General features: G+C 42.5%; 1 pseudogene across 1 annotated transcript; it reads left to right on the forward strand.

Moving 5' to 3' along the window:
- Nucleotides 1-971: 971 nt before the first annotated feature.
- Nucleotides 972-21,186, forward strand: LOC146776405 (uncharacterized; annotated as a pseudogene). Its single transcript, XR_014971949.1, has 9 exons — nt 972-1,252; nt 2,658-2,823; nt 3,212-3,596; nt 10,928-11,079; nt 12,228-12,272; nt 12,361-12,429; nt 12,735-12,800; nt 20,785-20,873; nt 21,063-21,186. The product of XR_014971949.1 is annotated as an uncharacterized LOC146776405 (transcript).
- The last annotated feature ends 617 nt before the right edge of the window (nt 21,187-21,803 follow it).

The following is a 21,803-nucleotide window of genomic DNA, read 5'->3' on the forward strand; positions in this document are numbered from 1 at the left end:
CACAATCACCTCTCGCCCCAAAAACAAGCCGAAGCTCCCCCCCCCCCCCCCCCCCCAAGGAAACATTTGGGCTCCAGGGGCCAGAGGGGTGCCCGGCACAAAAGATAATTCGCTCGCTTAGATCATCAGGTAGCAACAGTACTCAGCCTCAGTCTCAACGGTTGCCACTTCGAAAACAGTGTACAATAAAGTCTCGAGGGTGACCCCTTCGTGTCCCTTTGCAGTAGCCTCCAGGGAGTACTCTGCCTCTCTCTCCGACACCAACCGCTTCGCAGCTGGACCTCCGCAACCAGTACGATTCGATCTTTTCAGGTGCTTACCAAAGTCTTCCACTTGATTCGGCGCGGTGAAGAAGTGCTTATTTCCCTTATATGTCACCCTGAGGCACGCCGGATAAAGCAACGCATAGTCAATTTGTGCCTTTTTCAGTTTAGCCTTGACCTCCATAAATTTACGCCTCTCCTCTTGTACCATGGGCGTAAAGTCAGGATATATGGAAAATGAATTCCCATCATACGTCAGAGTCTGTTTGCCTCTGGCAGCACGCAGAGTCACATTGCGGTCTCTGTAGTTTAATAGTCTCGCAATAATCTGACTCCGCACCTCAGCCGCTTCCAAGCCACGATCGCGTCACGGGTCCCCCGCTATTCAGGTACTCCCTTCTCCTTGCCCGGGTGTGCCAGCAACTCCTCCCTCACTCTCGAATATCCGCTTCGAGCCGCCGTCTGGGTGCAAGCACGCACCGATCTCCGCCGCCTCGGGAAAGTACGGTGTGCAGGGCACTCCCCGAGGCATAATGCCTCGTGTTCAACCGCGGCCTCAATTACTCCCGTCACGGCTGACAGGAGTAATTGAGGCCGCTAGGAATCACATATATTGAAGATCTAATAAAAATCCAACCTCTTTTGCTTTGGAGGCGAGTATGGATATCAGAAAAAAACACCTTGACTAAAACCATCCTTTGCGGCACCATGGATCTGGACCATGCCTACAAAATATCCTGGCTCTCCTATGTAAGACATTTCTTCTCTGACCTGGGCCTAGAAAAATATTACCATATGCCAGAAGAATTGAAGGAAATATCTAAAAAGGAACTGAAATTAGTTGCCCTGAGCCACCTGGAATCCCTTAGACTGACATTACTGAGTACGAAAAAATCGGTCATCCACGCAATTATGACACAGCAGTCGCTGAATATCCAGCAATATTTGACACTGGAGCTTACAACCTACGAAAAAATGCTCCTAACAAGGTTCAGAATGAACCTCTTTTTTAGACTAGTGTCATTTCCCGAAAAAAATAACTGGAAAACTCAGATGGAACTGTGCCCATGTGATGATCGCTCACAACAGTCCAACATGCACACAGTATTGTTCTGTAAGCTCTTCCATACCCATCGTAAAGTCTGGCTAATCCCTTTATTAAAAAGATGGGGCCACAGACAATGTCGTCCAGCCATGCTGGCACTTCAAACTTTGGATTCCGAACGAACAGTCTATCACGTACTGAATTTTTTAAAGTGTATTATGAGGCACAGAAACAATTTGTAATATAGTGAATTAATTTCTGTATTATTTAAATTACGCACACTTTCTCTTTTTAACTATATATTTAACTACATTTTTAAGCAAATTTTATTATGAATATGTGTATGTTATGATATCTTTTATGGTTTTACACTGTTATAAACCGAATAAAGATTACTATTATTATTACTATATAATTACATTCTTCTCACTTTCTGGATAATTTCTATTGTCAAATAAAACATCGTTAAATAAAATATATATGTTTTTATTTTTCAGGTTAATTTTGAACTATCAAAACTATTAGAAATACAACGTTCTTTGAGTGCAGCATATCACCCACAGACAAATGGTTTAGATGAGCGTACGAATGCTAACATTAAAAGGTAATGCTATTTAAGAGTCTTTATTTCTAAAATATTTTATCCTGGAACTTTATTTTAAATTTTTTTTTTTTAATGTTAAGAATATTGACCGGATTTTGGTGTTTCTGACAAATAATCTCTTTAAAAACAAATTAAGATTGTGCGGTAAAATAAAGCATGCTAAATAATAGTTATTAAGCCAATCCTACCATTGCTTGGTCGGTAATCACTAGAAAATCACCATTAGAATTGCAAAGTTCCTTTCTGCATGTCCTTTCATAGAGTTTCTTATCACAGGAAATGGCTGTTAGACCGCTGCTATGGTAGTCCATAGCATGGCCCCTTTACCCCCTGTCTGCCTACAATGTTGCCTAGGTCACCAACATCCATGGACCATGTTTGGCACTAGGTGCAGGAATGTATTTAATTTCTATGTTTTCGATTGCGCCGTGTGGTTCAGCCAGAAGCACAAGAGATAACAGTCTTCGCAATTTCAGTGAAAGTCGTACGCATCACAAGGAGGGCAGCGTTCCTGCGGATCAGTGTCACTTTGTCACACTTCCTATATTGTGCTGTTTGTACAATAGTCCCACCAGCATCTTAATGATGACCACTGTGCTGAATACCATTTTTGAAAAGTGTTTTTCAATATTAAAGAATACATTACATAATTGTAACTTTTTTATTTCACTAATAATATATCACACTTGATTATACATTGTCTGTTACATTCATTCTATGCGCTATTTTTTTTATAATTTTGCAGCATATTGGCTAAATATGTCAACGAACATCAAAACGATTGGGATTTGTTTTTGGACAATGCATTGTTTTCGTTAAGATCAAAGCCGCATTCAACAACAAAAGTTTCCCCTTTTCTGTTAATGTATGGCCGTGAAGCCAGATTTCCAAGTGAGGTTGCAGATGACCTGGTATGAAATAATTTTTTTCGTTTCAATTTGAAAAATGGTTAAAATGTTCTATTATTTTCAGAGTGCTTACACATATCTAATTCTTCTGATTCATATATGTTGTGTATTGATACAGATATTTACTTGCAGGATATTATTGAAGTATTGATAACTATTAACAATTAATTATATCTTTCCCTTTTTCATGTATTTTCACATTGATTGTCAAAAATATTTTTAAAATTTTTTGTTTAAATTTTTTTTTACAAATAGAATGCTTAATTCTATTGATAATTGTGTTTTTTTTTTTAAATATATTTTTTTCATGTATTGAAGAATTATTAAAAAACAATTAAACATCATGAATATGATTAGCATTACATATGGAGTTTGATGTTTCCTTTAATAGATTGACTTTATACTACCAACTGAAGCTGAATATGCGGACATTGTCTACCAAAAGGAAAAAAAAAAGAGAAGAGCTGCAGAAGCAGACCAAAAAGAACATTGAGCTGGCACAGGAAAAACAAAAAGAAAAATTTAAAAAGAGAGTAACCAAAAAATTTAAGCCTTGCACCTTTACAGAGGGACAGTTAGTGCTCCTGAAAAATTCCGGCTAGGTACGAGAAAAGGAGGGGTTTTACAACATAAATTTAACGGACCATACACCATTTCAGAAATAAAAGGGAAGCATGTTACATTGATTAATGCTAGCAACATCGCTCTACGTAGAACATACAATCTGGACATGTTGAGGCCGTATACATCAAGCAGCATCAGCGAACCAAAGAAAGGTATGTTTTGATTTTTCCATTTGGAGTAATTTGGATATGAATTTTTAAATTATATAACATCACCCTTGATAGAGTGCACCCGCTTGGTTGTTAAGGTACTTATTTAACACAAAGAAAGCAAAACATTTTTTCTCATAAAATAAAGTTTTTGAAAAAATGTATGTTTAAAAAATGATTTTGCAATAATCTTCGTTTTACGAATGGATTGTGGTGGTTTTGGTTAATATTGTTTGTTTTTCGAAACTGAGTTGTTACTAACTTGAACTTCACCTCCTTATTTAACATACTTTTTTGCAATGCGTTCATTTAGGGAAATTTTTAACAATAATTTATAGCCCTTTAATAAAGTTAAAAAAAATATTTTCCAGCAAGCATGACCAGTCAAGAAGATCACGAAATTCATTCAATCGAAACACTTTCAGAGGAGATGGATGTTTCAGTAGGATTAAAAGCAACTGGAATGCTTGGTGGTGAGGTTTCTTTTTATATATTTAAAAAGCAATTTGAAGTTGTAAAAATCTTTATAACACCTTTATAAGCTTGTTGTGCTGGTTTTTGCACATGCTTGTGGCTTTTAATATATGTACTTTTATAAGAATTTTTCAAAGTCAGTTGAGAATTTAATAATTAAACAAAAAATGCAGCATGCTTGCTAAAATTCACTTTTAATACAGATTTATGTTATTACATATAAGAAAGTCAAATATATTTCTCTTTATTTTTCAAATATGAGCATGTAACATGAAAAAACTATATTGAGCCTCGAAAGCTTCTCCCTTGTTGTTTCTGTTTCCTCATTATTTCAAGCACAAACCTGATCATCATCATCACAAATCTAGCTAAACAGCATTTTAACTCATATCTTATTCTCAATCGAACGGATCAGCACTCCACCATTATTTGGAGACTTAATGATATATTTATATGATGAGTCCTTCCCCGCTGCTGCAATGTCTGTTTGGTCCACCAAGATGACAGTCCATCAAAACAATCTGTCTGTACGTCAATCCTCCATCACCACCTCCACCAACAAGACAAGGTCAAGACCGCTAAGGGGGACCGGCCAGCCCTATATTTAAATAAGTTAAAAAACAATTGCCGCAGAAAATATTGAGATCAAGACGTGTAAACACACCGTGTGTTAAAACTCAACTTTTTACACCTCTCAAAGCATGCATTATTGCATCGTGAAGAAGCACGCTATGTTTCAAACTACATAGGGTAAGTTATGCGCAATTTATCAATGAAATGTATATGATGCTTAGCATTGCTGATACTGTTAGCTCTCTGTTTCCCACCAATTGATTTCCCTAAACTTCCTCCTCCTGACGATATACCAAACAATGAAATTAATCAATCCGTGGTTGGCTGAATCGCGACTACTCACCTGTAAGGCTTCTGAAGCCGGTGGGTATGCAGGGGACGGTGTAGGTTCTAGTCTATCATGGACATGTTTTTAAGTAATCTCGCGAAAATGTGGAATGAGTTTGCCTGTGTGCTATGGAGCATGATATTGTGCCATGCTCTTGCTGTGATGAAGGAGATTCGGCGTCCTCCTGATCTGTGTTTTTCTGGTGCGGTGAACCACGGCATAGGAAAGCTGTTCTGCTGTTAGTGTTCTTTATGGGGAGTGAAAGTTTATAGTGCTTTTTAGGTATGCTGGGTGGTTGTTGTTTATAGCTTTATGTGCTTGGATCAGGATATGGAAGGTGATTATAGCCTCGATATAGAGCCAGTGGAGTGTGTGCAGGTGTTTGGATATGTGGCTGTGTTGCAGTATGTTGATAACCGGTTTCACAGCGGCTTTGTGGATGTTTCGTAGCTTGCGTGTGAGGATTTTGTTTATTCTGGAATAGAGTGCTTTGCTGTAGTCTATTCTGCTTATGACGAGTGTGTGTGTTGCGTTTTTTCTGTGTTTGTCAGACATCAAATTGAAGGTCTTCAGTAAGATGCGAAGCATGTGAAAGAAGGAGCATGTGACTATGTTGATCTGTCAGTCTGGTTTGATCTTGGGATTTCGAAGGAATCCATGTTTAAATGCACGTACAGAGTGGGTAGGTGGGCTAGTGAGTGTTTAGGTAGCCACCATGTGTCCTTACATGCCTTGGGGTGTGGCCCTATCATGAATACTTATGTTTTGTCGGTGTTGATTTGTAGCCATCTTATTTTCATCCATTTTGCTAATTTTTTGTCCCTTTTTTTAACTTTAGTTTTGCTTTTCTGTGGCTCCGTTGGCTTTGATGTATAGGGAGAGGATGAGGTGGGTGTTGTCTGCATACGAGTCAATGCTGATTCCGTATCCTAAGAGGATGGTGGCGAGTATAGACATGTATAAGTTCAAGAGGGTTGTACTGACTTACGGACCCGTTGGTGATTCTTCAGGTGGTAGGTGTTGGGCCCAAGAGAAAGGGTGGTAGACTTACTTTTTGTTTTCTGCTGGCTAGATCTATTAACCTATTATATGACTTGTCCATTATCCTTGCGTCGTGTAGTGTGTGTATTATGGTGCAGCGTTATAAGTGTGATGGTAGAGGTGGCCAGTATCTCTAAGTGCCGGTGTTCTATCAGGTCTGTCGTCTCTTCCGGTAGTGTGCTTAGGTGGATGTTGGAATTGTGGGCTATGGCGATTAATACTCCGTGGGGGTGTGGCTGTCCATCCTGGAGATCTTGTATCCTTTGTGAATGGCGATGGCTATATTCAGGGCCGTGGTGGTGTGGGTTTAGTTTTTGGTGAAGAATTTTACAACCATGGTTTTGCTGTTCAGGAGGTCACATACTTAGTTGGCATGTATATACAGTGAACAGACGTTGAGTGGCTAGTATTGCAAGCTCTTCCATGGTGTGTTGTGCTTGATAAGCATTCCTGTTGGAGCTGAAGGAGTACCGGCAGCACTGACAGCTGAAGGGTCTCTGTGTGTCTGCTGGCGATGCTGGACTGCAGTAGTTGTTTTCTCCTTGGTCGAGTGCGTGGAGTGACACTAGGATGTAGCGTGGGTGGTGTTGAGGTCCAGTGTTCCTATTATGACCGGTCTCTGTAAGCCCTGTCGGCTGCTCTCAGTCAGTCTTTGCCATCTAATGTAGACCAACCCTCAACACTCTGCTCAATTACTTTGACCTGGGCCATGGTATCAGTAAGTATTGGTTAACTTCTGAATTGAATGTCTGAAGAGCCTGGAAGGCAACTCCAAAATTATAGTGCACACAAATTTGCAGCCTCATCTTGCTTTGTAAAGGTAAGTTCAATGTAGTCAAGAGAACGGTAATGAATTGTACATCGCCAAGCCCAGGCTATGTCATCCCGTACCAACGACAGACAGCCCCTGACATGGCAAATCAAATGTATGGTCTTATTTTTAAAGGAGTCTTAGTTTTCGTGGTCAGCACGTGATTTAATCTTTTAAACACTGACCATATAGACTGTTCGCGTCTGTACAGGTGGATAATACAAAAGTTTTTTCAAATAAGAATACTCATTAGATTGCTGACAAGGATCTACTGGTGTTTTAAAAGGTCTAGCTTTTTTTCTAATACATTGTAGAGGCAGATGTGCGGCCTTGTCAGTGAGCAAAGAGATTTGTGAGGGAGCTGTCTGTTGACAATCATGTGTCGTAATGTCCTGAGTAGCAAGTGGTTTGAGAGAGGAGAGAGAGCCATGATGTGCAATAGATTATTCTTTTTGTGCATTCATTTGTGCCCTAGGTGGGATAGGTGTGTCACTAGCAGCCAGCAGGTGTGACATGCCACTTGGGTCTATTAGTTTAACTACTGACACTAAATCAACAATAATCACCCCCATTGCACCTATTTCTAGCCTCAGCGCATTAACAATCTGCAGATGAGCTTCAAGACATGGGTCACCAGTCCCTACTGGCTTATACAAAGCTGTGATGGTGTTAGGGCTTAGGATTTTGAATTTTTGCACTATCTACTCCAGCAGATCAGAGGCCTTTGGCAACGACGGAAACCGGTTATAGCTGAAAATAGCAGTAGCCTCTAAATCGATTACAGGATCTCTCATCAGTTGATTATTCTTGAACTGTGTGGAGGCAAATCCCACCTGTGCTAACACGGTATGTTTGGTCTCGCTACTAGGTTAAGTACAGCTTAGAAAAGCTTTCTGAAACAAAGGCGGTATTGTCGTACAACGGGGTTGCTCATGGTCACTTCATAATGGGGTTCTCTCGACGCTAGCGGCCACAGGTAACTCTGAATGAGAATCCATTCACATTCTGTTATTAGGGTCTCTATCCTGTTGATCACACAATTATTAGCGCTGTGCTTGGAAGTTTTCCTTGCCTTTTTAACCTTACCCATCCCACTCGATGCTCCATTCTCCCCCCCAAACCTTCCATTGTGTTACTTTTGTCCATGGTTACTCTAGCAATAAGCTAATTAAATGCTGTAAGGTGGAGTCAGAGCATGGGAAATATTATTTTTTAGAAGTAAAACAGTGTCACAGCAAAGTCTGTCCCAAGTATCACTACTCAAATGTATTTAAACAATAGTGTCACTATGAAAAATAGTATGCAGCACAAATCGGCACATTACCTTAATTTTAATCACATGGGTCCCTTCTATGGCACAGTAGCCATGTAATTGAGCTGGCGCTGCTATTCCTCTTCCTGGCTTTGACGGGTGCAGGACAGGCACACCCTTGGCCCGGACTTTGCCCGGGCGCTTCATTATGATTGGAATTGTTGTGCTTGTCTGATGCTGCCACTCGGGGCCGAGCAGGGGCTTCTGGAGTTTGTAGGCTGTTCTTCTCACTCCTTTGCATGGAGTCGTTGGGCTGTTATCCTCATGGCACTTGGAGGTAAGGGCCAAGGCGTTCCCGTCACTGCGATACTGAATACAAGCTGGCCCTTCCCCTCACGGCAATTGACAATCACCTATAAGGCTTTGTTTATACAACTTTTTTCTTGTTTTGGTATACATTTCAACTTTGGTGAAGTAGGGATGGCCAGGAATGGTGTCGGACCATGTAGGTGACGGATCCCCACAATGTGTTTCTCTTCTGCTTCGGGCACGCCATCAACCCGAGACGTGCCCTGATTGTCGGGCCATGGCGCGGAAGACTTGCGGGAGTGTTCCCGGAAGTTTTTGGAAGCCAGGCACTCTGTCCAGCGCCACTCAAGATCACGCTCCTGTAGGTGTTCGATGTATCGCTGGCTCTGACCACACCATCGTTCATTTGAATTTGGTACAGGTAAGTCCCAATGCCATTTAAAGTCGAATAAGCTGCGTGGCTCTTTGTCTCCCCTCACTGTTCACGAGACTCGATAGATGGAGCGTGGGGTCGCTCCCACACTGCTCCTTTGGGGCCTCCGTTGTTGCCTGTGGCCTACCCGCATTTTTGGGGACTGTACGCGACTCCAGCGAAGTACAGGTACTTCACTCAGCCATTGTCCGTTTACTTTCCCCATGTTGTCCGTCTGGTCCATTAGCTATGGCCTCAGCACAGCTGTTTGCTCCGTCCTCGGCTCCACCGCCGTTGTTGTCGGCCTAGGCACGGCCGCTGTCTGCGACCTTTGCAATGTGGCTCAGGCCATGGATCTGGCTTTGGTGCCACCGTGGATCCGGCCTCTGCGCCGCAGTGTATCCTCCCTCTGTGCCTCTATGGATCAGGCCTCGGTGCCCCCGCAAATCCGTCCTTGTAGCCTCTGTTGCATCCCGTCTTGGCATCACTACGGATCCGGCCTCGGTGCAGCCGTTGGCTTCGATCTTGACAACTCCGGCATAAGTTCAATGGCTTGGACTCAAAATGTCTTTTGGCTACGGACACTGCATCATCTTTGGCTCATACCACGGCTACGCCGCTAGCTCCGTCCTCAGCCCCGGACTTGGCGTCACACGGTGTAGTTCCCTCAAGGGCTGGTCTATATCGAGCTCAGCATCTCTACTGACCGGTAGACAATGGAAAAATATTTTTAGGAGTCTGAATACCCTCTCACATCTCAGTGTGATGATGTAACCGCACTGGTTTATTTTTCTTGAGCGTACAGTACAGCTGAAATTATCTCCAAAACCATTGGACGCTGTCCCCTACATCCTTGCCTAAGTTAGTAGTTCATTCATTTTCTGTTGTTGCGTAGGGGAGGTTCTTCCCCTCAAATTAAATACGGTGCCTATCAGGACACTCCTTACTACAGTGATTCAGCCTGCGACCTCCTCCAAAGAGTCACTGCTGCACCTTGACGGCTATCTCACGCTCGTTCTGTTGAGCACCTACTCCACCGACAGGGGCACCTGTGTATACCAGGCAAACCCGGTTACATCACACAACACACACAGCTACAGTGTCAGGTTGTCCAGGTCTCTGGCTCCCTGAGTGGCCTCTGCGCCGCTATTCGCCCTCTGTGTAGGTCACAGTGTCAAAGGTGTGTTCTCATTAACCGGCAGAGGTTCACACATTGCTCTCCTAGGCAATTGCCTATGTGTGGGGATGCAACCCCATCCATCTGACTCCATCGGCAAGTGTCAAAGCAACACCACCTCATTATAATTGTAATTTTGCTACTCAGCATGTTTCATGTTTTCTTTTTTTATGTTAAACTTCTATTGAAATTACAATTATAAAATCGATTTCACAATGTTCAATTTATTTTTTAAAAGTGCACTACATTATTTAAGTTAATACATTTTTTTAATTGCCTCAAATTGACATTGCTGCAGTTGTTGGACCAACAGCCCTCAGGTCAGCGTATGGCACACTGCTATTAAATTCTGCCCGCAAATGGGGCATTTGGAAATCCACCTTTTTATAATGTAATTTTGTGCTTAAGATAAATCTGGGCGTGTGTTAGTCTCTCAATGGAAATTGTAAATTTTCAAACATCTCTTTAGCGTTGTGCAGGGTATTTGTGGACAAATGCGGAGTGCCACAGTGAAATTTGACCATGCTGGCCCACATAAAACTTTTTTTCCAACACCAAATTCATGTCGGAGAGACCAACATGGATTTAGTGTCCAAAATCAACATCATAAACACGACAGATGAGACAGCATTGTTTATGTGTATGGCCTTTAAGGAGTCATATGAACCTGACAGTTTACATTGTGATTTTGCGGTCACATTCAAAGGCTACCATTTCTGTTGCAAAGTCTCTAACGATGGGTTGGTTGATTTCAAAACCACATCAATAATGTCAGAATAATATATATTTATTTGATGTTTTACAATAGTTTTACTCAAGAGAACTAACATTTAAAAAAAAAAAAAAATTTAATATGTAGTGAAATACTTTTTACATATTAGTTTTGAAATATCGAATTCCAAGCGTGATTTTTGTAAAGTATGTTAAAATTTTTGTTGATAAATTATGTATCCACAGATTTGGAACATAAAGTTTCTCCAGACGTTGAAAAACTTTTGGCTGTATGGAATAAACCTGCGATTGGACGTTTGGAAGCAATAGTTTCAAACATAAAATTGTACGATTACTCATTCCATTCACTAAAATCGCCCCAATGGATAGTTGATGAGGTTTGCTTTTATATCATTTATACACAGCACATGTTATAAAATAATTAATAAAGAACTATCCTGCTGTTATACAAAATTAACCACAAATGAACAAGCGTTTAAGAATCTTTTTTTGCAATAAAGTAATAGCAATTGACCCTAACTAAGAGTATAGAATGTGTTCTTTTGTAAAAAAAATTTACAAATGATTGTTTTGGTATAATGTTGCAATAAATGATTTGAGATTTAATCTAGAATTGTCAAAAGTAAACCTATTTTTCTTTTAAATTTCCATGCTAGTTTTTTAAATGATGACTTATCTCTGAAAAAAAAATAAACTTTTTAAATAATACGTCTTTTCTTTGGTGTTCAGTATACCAAAAAACACATTTAAGTCATGGAGAATAAGTTTTTATAAAGAAAAAACATCCAAATAACAGGTACTGTAAGCTGAAAAAAATTACATCTATGAGATTTTGTAATCAACTAGTTAATTTTAGTTTTTTATGTAAACTCATTTTTAACTACAAAATTTTTATGTTATAGATACAAACTAATTTACAAATAGAAAAACTTAAAATAGGAGGATTAAAAAGATGATTGTGTACACTTACGGCTTGATTAAGAATTTTAACCATGCAAGGTCAGGTGTGTTTCTCTAATGCACGCCCCTGCCCATAGCCACCAACGATCATGCTTGCCTGCCACATTATATTTGATTTGTAGTCAGTTGATCCTCGTGTAATTACAGGGAGTTTGCCTCACAATGGTCCTGCAAAACATGTACTGAAAATTCTATACCGTTCAACAGTTACTGTGCATGCACACAATAGTGCACAAGTTTTGACACCCTTTGTACATCCACATGTGGATTAAGTACAAGTGGCACTGTAGGCACCCCTTGGTTTCCTCTACAACACAATGTACATGAAGTTGTAACCTCCATGTACCCGTTGTTTTATAGGACACTCATAACATGCTTTGATGTACTGCGGTGAGTCCGCCAACCATATTGCATACTCTGAGTGTGCTGGCAGTACCGCTCGTGTTGCGGTGTCTGAGCCACCACTGTTAACCTTTAGCCAGTCTTGTGTTCTTCGCTCCGCCGGAGTTGTAATAAAGCATTAGTTAAATACTATGTCTAATGTTTTTTTTTTTTTTTTTATTAGGTAATAGATGCGTACCTTGCAAAGTTATGCTTGTCAAGTCCCAATGTAAGTATAGTTCTACTTTGAAAAAGAATACAAAGAAAAAAACAATTTTCTGAATATGTTTATTGATGTTTTTTTCTTTTAACCTTAGTGTTTAGCACTTTCGGCGACAGTGTCGTCCTCAATCTTCATGGGCACTTATCGATCATCTGTTTTTCGGGTAACTATTTAAATTTCTTATGTTACTTGTCACACTGTGAGGCTGAAATGGTTTAGCAACATAACTTTGAATCACTGCAAAGTGTCCAAGCAGCATACAAATACGAAATTACAAAATTTAAAAAATGGTCTACATTTCAAATGTCTAAAGAGTGAAAAACACTAATTGCTTGTCTTCAAAGACAATAATGTTATTTTTGAAAGACGATTGAACAGGCATTTATACCTTAGTAATAATGTTAGTGTACAAGTTTTTTGTTCAGGAGACACGTACATTTATTCATGACCACTTTATATTATGTGCAGGTACCTTATGAGACTATGGAAACCGTTGTGTGTCCTACAAATACTGGTGCTCATTGGATTCTTTTAGTAAGTGCAACTTTTTTTCTTTTGCTTCTAAGACATACATTTGAACATTATATATGAATAATATGAGAGGGCTTGCATTCGTTATAGAGTCCATAATGGAAAGTAGTATCTCATTTCATGGTCTCCCCTACTGTTTGCAGTTATTATGTATTTATGACAATTCTTATTATGTTACAGCAATTCAGAACCACAGTTTATGTGCTTCCTAAAAACATTTGACCTAGTGTTCACTTAGGTACACTCAGAATTGGCTACTTGGTTAGCATTGAAATTCCAAACTATACTGTAACAAGAAGATACAGAGTGCAAAGGTACACCAGCAGTCTCCAAAGGACAGAAGCATGTCATGTGCCACACAAGAAAAAAAACCAATAAAATTGTTTAAAAAAAAAATTATAATTTGAGCATGTGTAAGTCGGTGCTTGCACCACTTACAACATAAGTAAGGTCCCATATTTATAAAGTCAATACACTTTAAAAATTTAAGTTACCCATAGTGCAGGCTCTTCAAATCCTAAATTTATTCTCCATTAGAAATTGGAGGTTGCCATTGCATGAACCGGACTACCCTACAGCCTATCTAGTCTATTCACCAGTGTGGCAAGTGAATCAGTGATTACGACATATAGAGTGACCATGCTTCAATAAGGGTTAAACAACTCAAAACAGTTATTAACAATCGATGTAAATTTTTGAAACCAAACATGTTGGATTCATAAATCCACACATGTAAACATTGTTTGATATATCTTTACATGAACGTTAAAGCTCCTCCCAGGACCTTTGTTATAGACGTGTACAGCAAGATAGAACATCTGCCGCCCAAAAACATGTTTCTCCCATCCTGCTGTAGAGCCTAGCTTTCTTAAGGGTAAGGCAGAACCGAACATATCCTGTCACAGTGAGGTATAAACACCACCCGATATTATTTATTGTATTGCGTTATGGTGGGGTCGCATGGCAAAAACACTGCGACTAATTAAACAACACATTGTTGCCTTCCCAGCATACTCCAATTTGCAACTACTTCATGGTGACCTTGCCTACCACTCTGCCGTAAAACTGTACACAGGACATGGGAGTTTTCTTCCCGACTGTCTACCCCATCTTTTTAGGTTTTGCCTAGGCACCTTGTGCCCTGGCTCTGCGAGAGATGCTTTATACAGTGTACCGGGTGAAGCTAAGCCCACTTTCAAGCCATAACTTTGATTGCCTTGAATTAAAAATCTTAAATAAACACGTTAGTTAGATTCCTCACCTTAGAATATCCCCAGGCGTCAGACTGGATCCGGAAGAATTTTCTTCAGCAATACCCCTTGCGCGTCGCTAGGCGTCATCTGCGGCTCCGCGTCCATCGTTGGCGTCGTGCGCCGGAATTACGTCGGAGTACTTAGACGCACCTTTTCGCGCTGATGTCACTTCTTCTTTTTTCCGCGCCAGTAAGTGCCTATCCGGTAGAGCTGCCCCTTTTAGTCTTTTTTTAATAAGTATTTTGATCCCTTTTGATCACTGTCTCGACATCTGGTGCCGGTAGGATGCCTGGTTTCAAGGCCAGCGATGACTGTGACCGCTTGATGTCGGTGACAGATCACCACCGCTGGTGCCTCTACTACGACGCGGAGTCGTGTTCGGACTGTAAGGCCCTGACCTCGAAAGCTAGGCGTTAGCGGTCCCGTAAGCTTCTCGAGCTTCCCCACTCGGCTCCGCGCCCCTCTCGATCCCGGTCCAGGAGGAGGTCCAAGGATCGGTCACAGAGCCGCAGCCGACATCATCATCGCCTGGCTGGCTCCTCGACCAGACCACTGACAACATGACCGCCCTCAAACACGCCACCCTCAAGCACCACCAGCTCATCCGCACCACCAAGAAGACATCTCTGAAGGATCGACTGGACAACAATGCCCACGACAGCAAGGAACTCTTCAGCATCGTCAAGGAGTTCTCCAACCCCAGCACCGGCAACAACGACATCACCCCCTCACAAGATCTGTGCTACTCCCTCGCCTCGTTTTTCCACCGCAAGATTGCCGACATCCACAACAGCTTCGGCACACCACCCTCACACCCAAGCGTCAAACCAACGCCCCCCACCGCCATCCTCCGCACCTGGACCACAGTGACCACCGAAGACACAGCCCACACGATGAATACCATCCACTCCGGATCTCCGACTGACCTACCCCTGCCCCCACCACGTCTTCAACAAGGCCGCCTCCACCATCGCACCCCAACTCCGAGACGTCATCAACACCTCCTTCAACACCGCCACCTACCCGGAGAGCTGGAAGCATGCCGAGCTCAACGCCCTACTGAAGAAACCAACAGCAGACCCCACCGATCTGAAGAACTTCCGCCCCATCTTGCTCCTCCCTTTTCCGGCTAAAGTCATCGAGGATCGCCAATAGACAGCTTGCTGCCTTCCTCGAGACAAATGGATCCCTCGACCCCTCGCAGTCCGGTTTCAGAGCCAACCACAGCACCGAGACCGCCCTCATCGCAGCCACCGACGACATACAAGCCCTGCTCTACAACGGGTAAACAGCGGCACTCATCCTCCTGGACCTCTCCGCAGCGTTCGACACTGTCTGCCACCGCACCCCTGTCCAACGCCTCAGCAACACTGGTATCCAAGAGAAGGCACTGAAGTGGATCATCTCGTTGCTCGCCGGAAGAACATAGAGTCCGCCTCCCCCCTTTTCGATCAGAGGTCACCAAAGTCATCTGCGGCGTCCCGCAAGGATCATCACTCAGCCCCACCCTCTTCAACGTCTACATGAGACCCCTCGCTATCATCGCACGCCAACACAACCTCAACATCATCTCCTACGCCGACGACACCCAGCTGATCCGGTCCCTCAACAGAGACCCCGATACCGCCAGAAACATCCTCCACGAAGGGATGAAAGACGTCGCCGAGTGGATGAAGAACAGCCGCCTGAAACTGAACTCAGACAAGACGGAAGTCCTCATCCTGGGACCATCACGCTCCGCTTGGGACGACTACTGGTGGCCCCCAGACCTGGGCACCGCCCCCAAGCCGACAGACCACGCACGCAACCAGGGCTTCATCCTGGACTCCTCCCTCACGATGACCAGAAAAGTCAACGCCGTCTCCTCTTCATGCTTCCACAACCTCAGCTTTCTCCGCAAGATCTTCCGATGGATCACGACCGAAACCAGGAAGACGGTCACCCAGGCCCTCGTCACCAGCCGACTGGACTACGGTAACACACTACGCTGGAACAACAGCCAAGCTTTAGAAAAGACTCCAACGCATCCAGAATGCCTCCGCCCGACTCATCCTGGACATCCCCCGACGCAGCCACATCTCCAGCCACCTGAAGGACCTGCACTGGCTCCCCGTCAACAAGAGGATCACCTTCAGGCTCCTCACCCACGCACACAAGTCTCTTCACGACCTGGGCCCCAAGTACCTCAACAACTGCCTGACCTTCCACACGCCCACCCGCCAGCTACGGTCTGCTAGCCTCGCCCTCGCCGCCGTACAACGCATCCAAAGGGCCACCGCCGGAGGCAGATCCTTCTCCTACCTGGCGGCCAAGACATGGAACTCCCTTCCCCATCCACCTTCGGTTGACCCAAGACCACCTCGCCTTCAGGAGACAACTCAAGACCGGACTGTTCAAGCAGTAGCAGTCCCCTTCCCCCTAGCGCCTTGAGACCCTTCCGGGTGAGTAGCGTGCTTTACAAATGTTTTGGATTGATTGATTGATTGATGTATCTGTAAGAAACATTAATTAGTTAGATTCCGCACCGAACCACACAGCCTCCCCGTTCTGCGAACTGACATCTAGGGTTAAGGTTATCCTTTTCAGGCCCCTAGACTTTTTTGGCACCAGTGTCGGTCTCTTGCATGGCTCTGCGTTCCTGACGCGGAAAGCTATGTACAAGAACTGACGTCAGCGCACGAGGGTGGCGTCTAAGTACTCAGACGACGTCATTCCGGCGCACGACGCCAACGACGGACGTGGAGCCGCAGACGACGCCTAGCGACGAGCAAGGGGTATTGCTGACGAAAAATCTTCCAGATCCAGTCTGACGCCTGGGGATATTCTAAGGTGAGGAATCTAACTAACTAATGTTTCTTACAGATACATCGTTACCGAAGGAAAGTAACTTGTTCTTCATGCTTTTTGTTTTTTTATTGGTGTCTTTGTACCGCCTACTGACTGCCATGGCGTCATTTTCCCTCTTCCCAGTAAATCAGCCCCTTTACTACTAAAACCGTTTTGCTTCTCTGTCTCTCGTTGGTCCCTTCCGCTATCTGATAATTGTTGTACCACACCTACAAACCCTTCCCCCCCCCCAAAACATCACATCCGTGCCTTCTTTCATGATGGCACTTCCATTTAAAATTCCATAGGACGCATGGAAATTACATTCCTATTGCATTTTCAGTCTTTGTTTGTCTCGTGATTGGTTGGTGACTTTTCACTATATTTTGTGGGGTGGGGTGTTCTTTGTAGTTTGGTGTATGTGTGTTGTTTGTGTTTAATGTGTTATCCGGAGGTTTGAGTGCATGCTTAGTATATTTTATAGTGCATTGTGTGGGTGTTTGAGTGAGGAGAATTTCTTGTGGGATTTTTCAATGCGCATGTATTCTGTAGTTGAGGGATGGTTGCTTTGTCATGGGCAGGGCGCGTGCCTTTGACGATAAGGATGACGAAGTCGGTGAGCTTTGGAGGTAGGATGCTTTGCCTACGCCTGCTATGCGGTTTTAGCTGGGCAGCTAAAGTTAGAGGAGACATGCAGCCGGAGTGGCTGTCTCCTTCCCATAATCATCCTCACATTTTGAGATTCTTCTGTTCCCAGAAAATCTTCACACACACAACATAAGGCACAAGAGCCATTTTCTGCAGAGAATAAAGTTGGCCCGGCAAACCAATGCAGATATGACTCTCTGCACAGCACAACATTTTTCACATTAAATCAGTTTGAAAACGAAAAAATGCCGTGAAATACACAATAGTATGTGAGTGCTTTTTAAAAAAAAATGCAGTTCTCAGGAACACAGCTATATTGAGCCGCTGACCTCCTCACCTTGCCGGGGCACATTGTGCCCTGGCATTTGCAAATCACCTCTGTCGTGACAGAGATACCCTAGGACTTCAAGATCGAACCAGTAGCGGCACAAATCATTTTGTGTCAACAGGCATTTATCCAAATTGAAAGGTCTCAATATTGTTGCTGCGTTAGCTCGGTTAAGTAGAAAGCAGTCAATCTTCGTTTTCATAATTGAAACATGTTGCTTTGTGAGGGTGGGCTCCTCCCCTTGTGCCAGCCCTGGTGGTCAGTATCCCAACTTTGCATCATCGTCACAAGACTTGTGCACTTCTTTGGCATGTGACCACTTTCACAACAACATGCGATGTGGCCGCCCATAACCATTCCACAACATCCGATACAAACACAGCTCTTTCTGTTTTAGCACCCAAGATGATATGATGCATTGCTTAAAACGTTAAATTTCCCAAAGGCGAAACCCGTTGCATTTCAAATGCTTTTTTTTTGAGGGACACTGTCTTTATCACAACCATTTATCGGTGGTACTTAAAGAATTATTGGAGGTGGGGTCCATGGAATCTTCATGTGCAAGATTCAAATAACATACCATTTCAGTTGCGACCATCTGTACACTCTGAACTCCGTTGGACATCACTTAAGGAATACATAATACAAGAGGGGAGATTCATGCTGCTCCTGGTATCGTGATCTTACTTGTCTTTTTTTCTGCAAAGTCTGTGTCTGTGCTCTATACAGGTTATTGAACATGCCCGTGGTTATCAAACACATTAGAAGTAATATCCCTTGGAGAGAAGGAGTCAATTCAATGCATCTCCGAAAACATTAACGCTGCTGCAAATTTTGCCAATTGTGGGCTCCAATGCACTCCGACATGCTGAGTAACACAGATTATAGTTCAGCATCACTATCGAGGCATGCGCAGTCTTGACAATAACTTTGAGGCCTGCTTCACCCATTGGAAACCCTTTAACAGAACCCCTGTCCAATGAGTGAACTTGCATAGGCTGCTTGGCTCTCGAATCCATAGATCTTCAGGCTCAAATAAGTTACTAACTCCAGCATCCTCTTCTACAAAGTTCTCCGACCCCATCACATTATCTGTAATTTGTGTGCCTGCATCTCTTGGCTAGAGGTCCTCGTGCTACTCGTGTTCATTCGGTCCGTCACTTGTACCAAGGGTCAGGTTACGCACCTGTGTGCTCCAACACTTACATGTTGCCTCCTCCGACTCACATGCATGTGCGGAGTCCCTTTGACCTTGCTGTTCTTGACACTGCTTCCTTCTTTTTTGTTAACCTCATTGTTTTTAACTGGCAAGGCATGTTTGTGTTCCTGTCGCACAGTGACTCCTTTGTGCTCAACATCAGAGATTGGGACAGCTCGTATCCGGCCCCTGGTCGTCTAAGGCGTCTCCTCGTCCACAGAGCTGCTACTTAAAGGACACCATCAACATCTCCTGCATTCTGACATTGTTGGACATTCGTCTTGAGTGCCTCATGTTCACTTTTGAGTGTCTTAAACTCTGTAACCTTTGCTTGCAGGTACCTCTTAACTTTCTATCGGCTTTGGGTTCCACCGGTCTCCTTCATTTTATTATCCAGTCTTTACTTTTTAAGTCATTCATTTTTGTTCTATGCCTTTTTAAAAACGGCACCTCACAGTATCCGTAAAAGAAGCATATCAGCTACAATTCTCTTCACAACTCCATCCACGGCTACGAGACGCACCAGCTTGCAACAGGGACGAAAAGAGCAACAAGCAGCGTGTACGACACGAACACATCTTTAATCCCATTGCACAGGCCAAAGAAGTACTCTACATCTATGACCGGATCAGGAACCGACGCCAACAGCGCAGGCGGTAAGTCAGACACCAACCACACAAACAAATGACACGTACCCGCAATCTGGACTCTGATGTTCACTCGCGCGTGTTTCTCCGCTTTGTTCGCGCTGACTTTCATACGTGTCGGTTTCAGAGATCTCTATTACTTGTGTTCCCGGTTTTCTGTGCGTGTCGGTTATGCTGCTTGGGCTTTGTGCGAGTAGATCAGGGTTTACACACATTGCATCGTACAGCACAGATCGGACATCGCGGTTAGTTGTCGGTCGGGTTCATTCCAGGATTGTGTCGGTTGTTGCAACTAGCATTTGTTTTCCAGCCAGATCATTGTTTTCCCTATGGCTCGGTTGTAAGGCTTGTATTCCGTACATGACGTTTGTAATTCACACGCGTTGCATTGTACTGCACGGGTCATAGGGTGCCGGTCCATGTCTGTTTGTTTCTTGTCCGGCTCCGTGTCAGTCGGTACGTTTTGTGGACGGAATCTGAATCGGCCCCTCTGTGTGCTTTTTTTTTTTTTGTCACTTAACCTATACCATATCATTTTGCATTGTGAACAAAAGTGCTTTATAGTCCTTCTCGACTAAACATGAAATCTGTTCTGCAAATATACCACTTATAGAGCTTTGTAAAGTTGTTTTTGAAAACTGGAATCACCAAAAGTGTTCTCTCTATTGGTGCACAATGCTACACTTTCATAAGTGAGAACCATATACCAAGCCAGTTTTTAAAAGGGTGGATTTTAATATTATTCATACAAAAAACTTTATTGTGGTTAGTACTGGGTTTTGCCATGTGGCACAACCCTACACCCCTATAAACATACTTTAATAAGGAATAGTAAACATTATAAATGGAAACATTACAGTCTAATTTCATAATGAGGCATAAGAACTATTGTGACTAATTTTGTTAGTAATTGTGTTAAATTTACAATTCATATGAGGTTATATTTATGTCTATAGAATTGAATTTAATTTAATGTTCTATACCTATGTTGATACGAACAGATATTTTAAAGTAAAAATAACAGTTAGTTATTGCGTTTGTCTTTCTGAGTATGTTTTTACAACAAATTTCACTTAATTCACCACAGGTATTGAAACCTCTTACAAAGAAAATTTTACTCTATGACTCATTGACAACAAATCCCCAAACTTACGAAAAGTTATTGACTAATTGGAGGTACCCTTTCCCCAAAAATATTTGCTTTTTCTATTTTGTATTTGTAAGATTTCTTTAAAAAAAAAATCATGTAATGTTGTTTTTCCATTATAACATTATTGGAGACCATGTTTTTTTATTGTTTGTTAAGGATTACTTCAGATGGAAAACCAGTACATTTGTAACATCTTAATTCATATGTCTCAAAAGCACTTTCCTACAGGGTGTGAAGCGTCCAGGCTACCATGATTGGGAATTGGTGGTACAATGTACCCAAAAGCAAAGAGACGTCTTCAATTGCGGTGTTTTTTGCATGATGGTAACAAATTTTTAAGATATTATTAACCTTAACTGGTGTTATGAAATGTAATAGTGGATAATTGTAAATTAAATAATAACTGATTGCATTGAGTTTTAGTAATAATTTTTTAAACAAATTTTATAAAATAGTCACAAGGGCTTTTTCTGAAATAATTTGCAGGAGAGGGAGAGTTCATTGATGATAAAAAGCCAGCGTCATGTAAAAACACTTAAAGACACATTGATCCGGATTACGATGTCGGTTTTGAATCGCATTAAACCTTCATTATTGCGTAAGCCGAACTGCCAACAAGGAGTCCAAGTTCATATTTTCAAATTTTTAATCTGATATCTGAGTTTGCTGTGTGATACAGAATTTTTTCAATTGCACCTTATGCTGATCTTCGCAGCACAAGCCACATTAAAAAAATGCATAGTTTAATGAACACTGCACAGTCTTGCAGGCTTCTTGAGGTGGCAGCCACATGTGGCTTGTATTTGATGTGGCACTACATGTGCCCACAACTACACAATGTGGAGGACAAGGGGAGTATGCAGCCCTGTTAGTGGTTACCAAAGTCATTTTTCAAAAGAATTTTAATTGGTGTTTGGCCATTGTGAAAGTGCTGGATAAAAAAAAAAAATGTGCCT

Source organism: Triturus cristatus, chromosome 12, assembly GCF_964204655.1.
Source record: "Triturus cristatus chromosome 12, aTriCri1.1, whole genome shotgun sequence".
Taxonomy (NCBI): domain Eukaryota; kingdom Metazoa; phylum Chordata; class Amphibia; order Caudata; family Salamandridae; genus Triturus; species Triturus cristatus.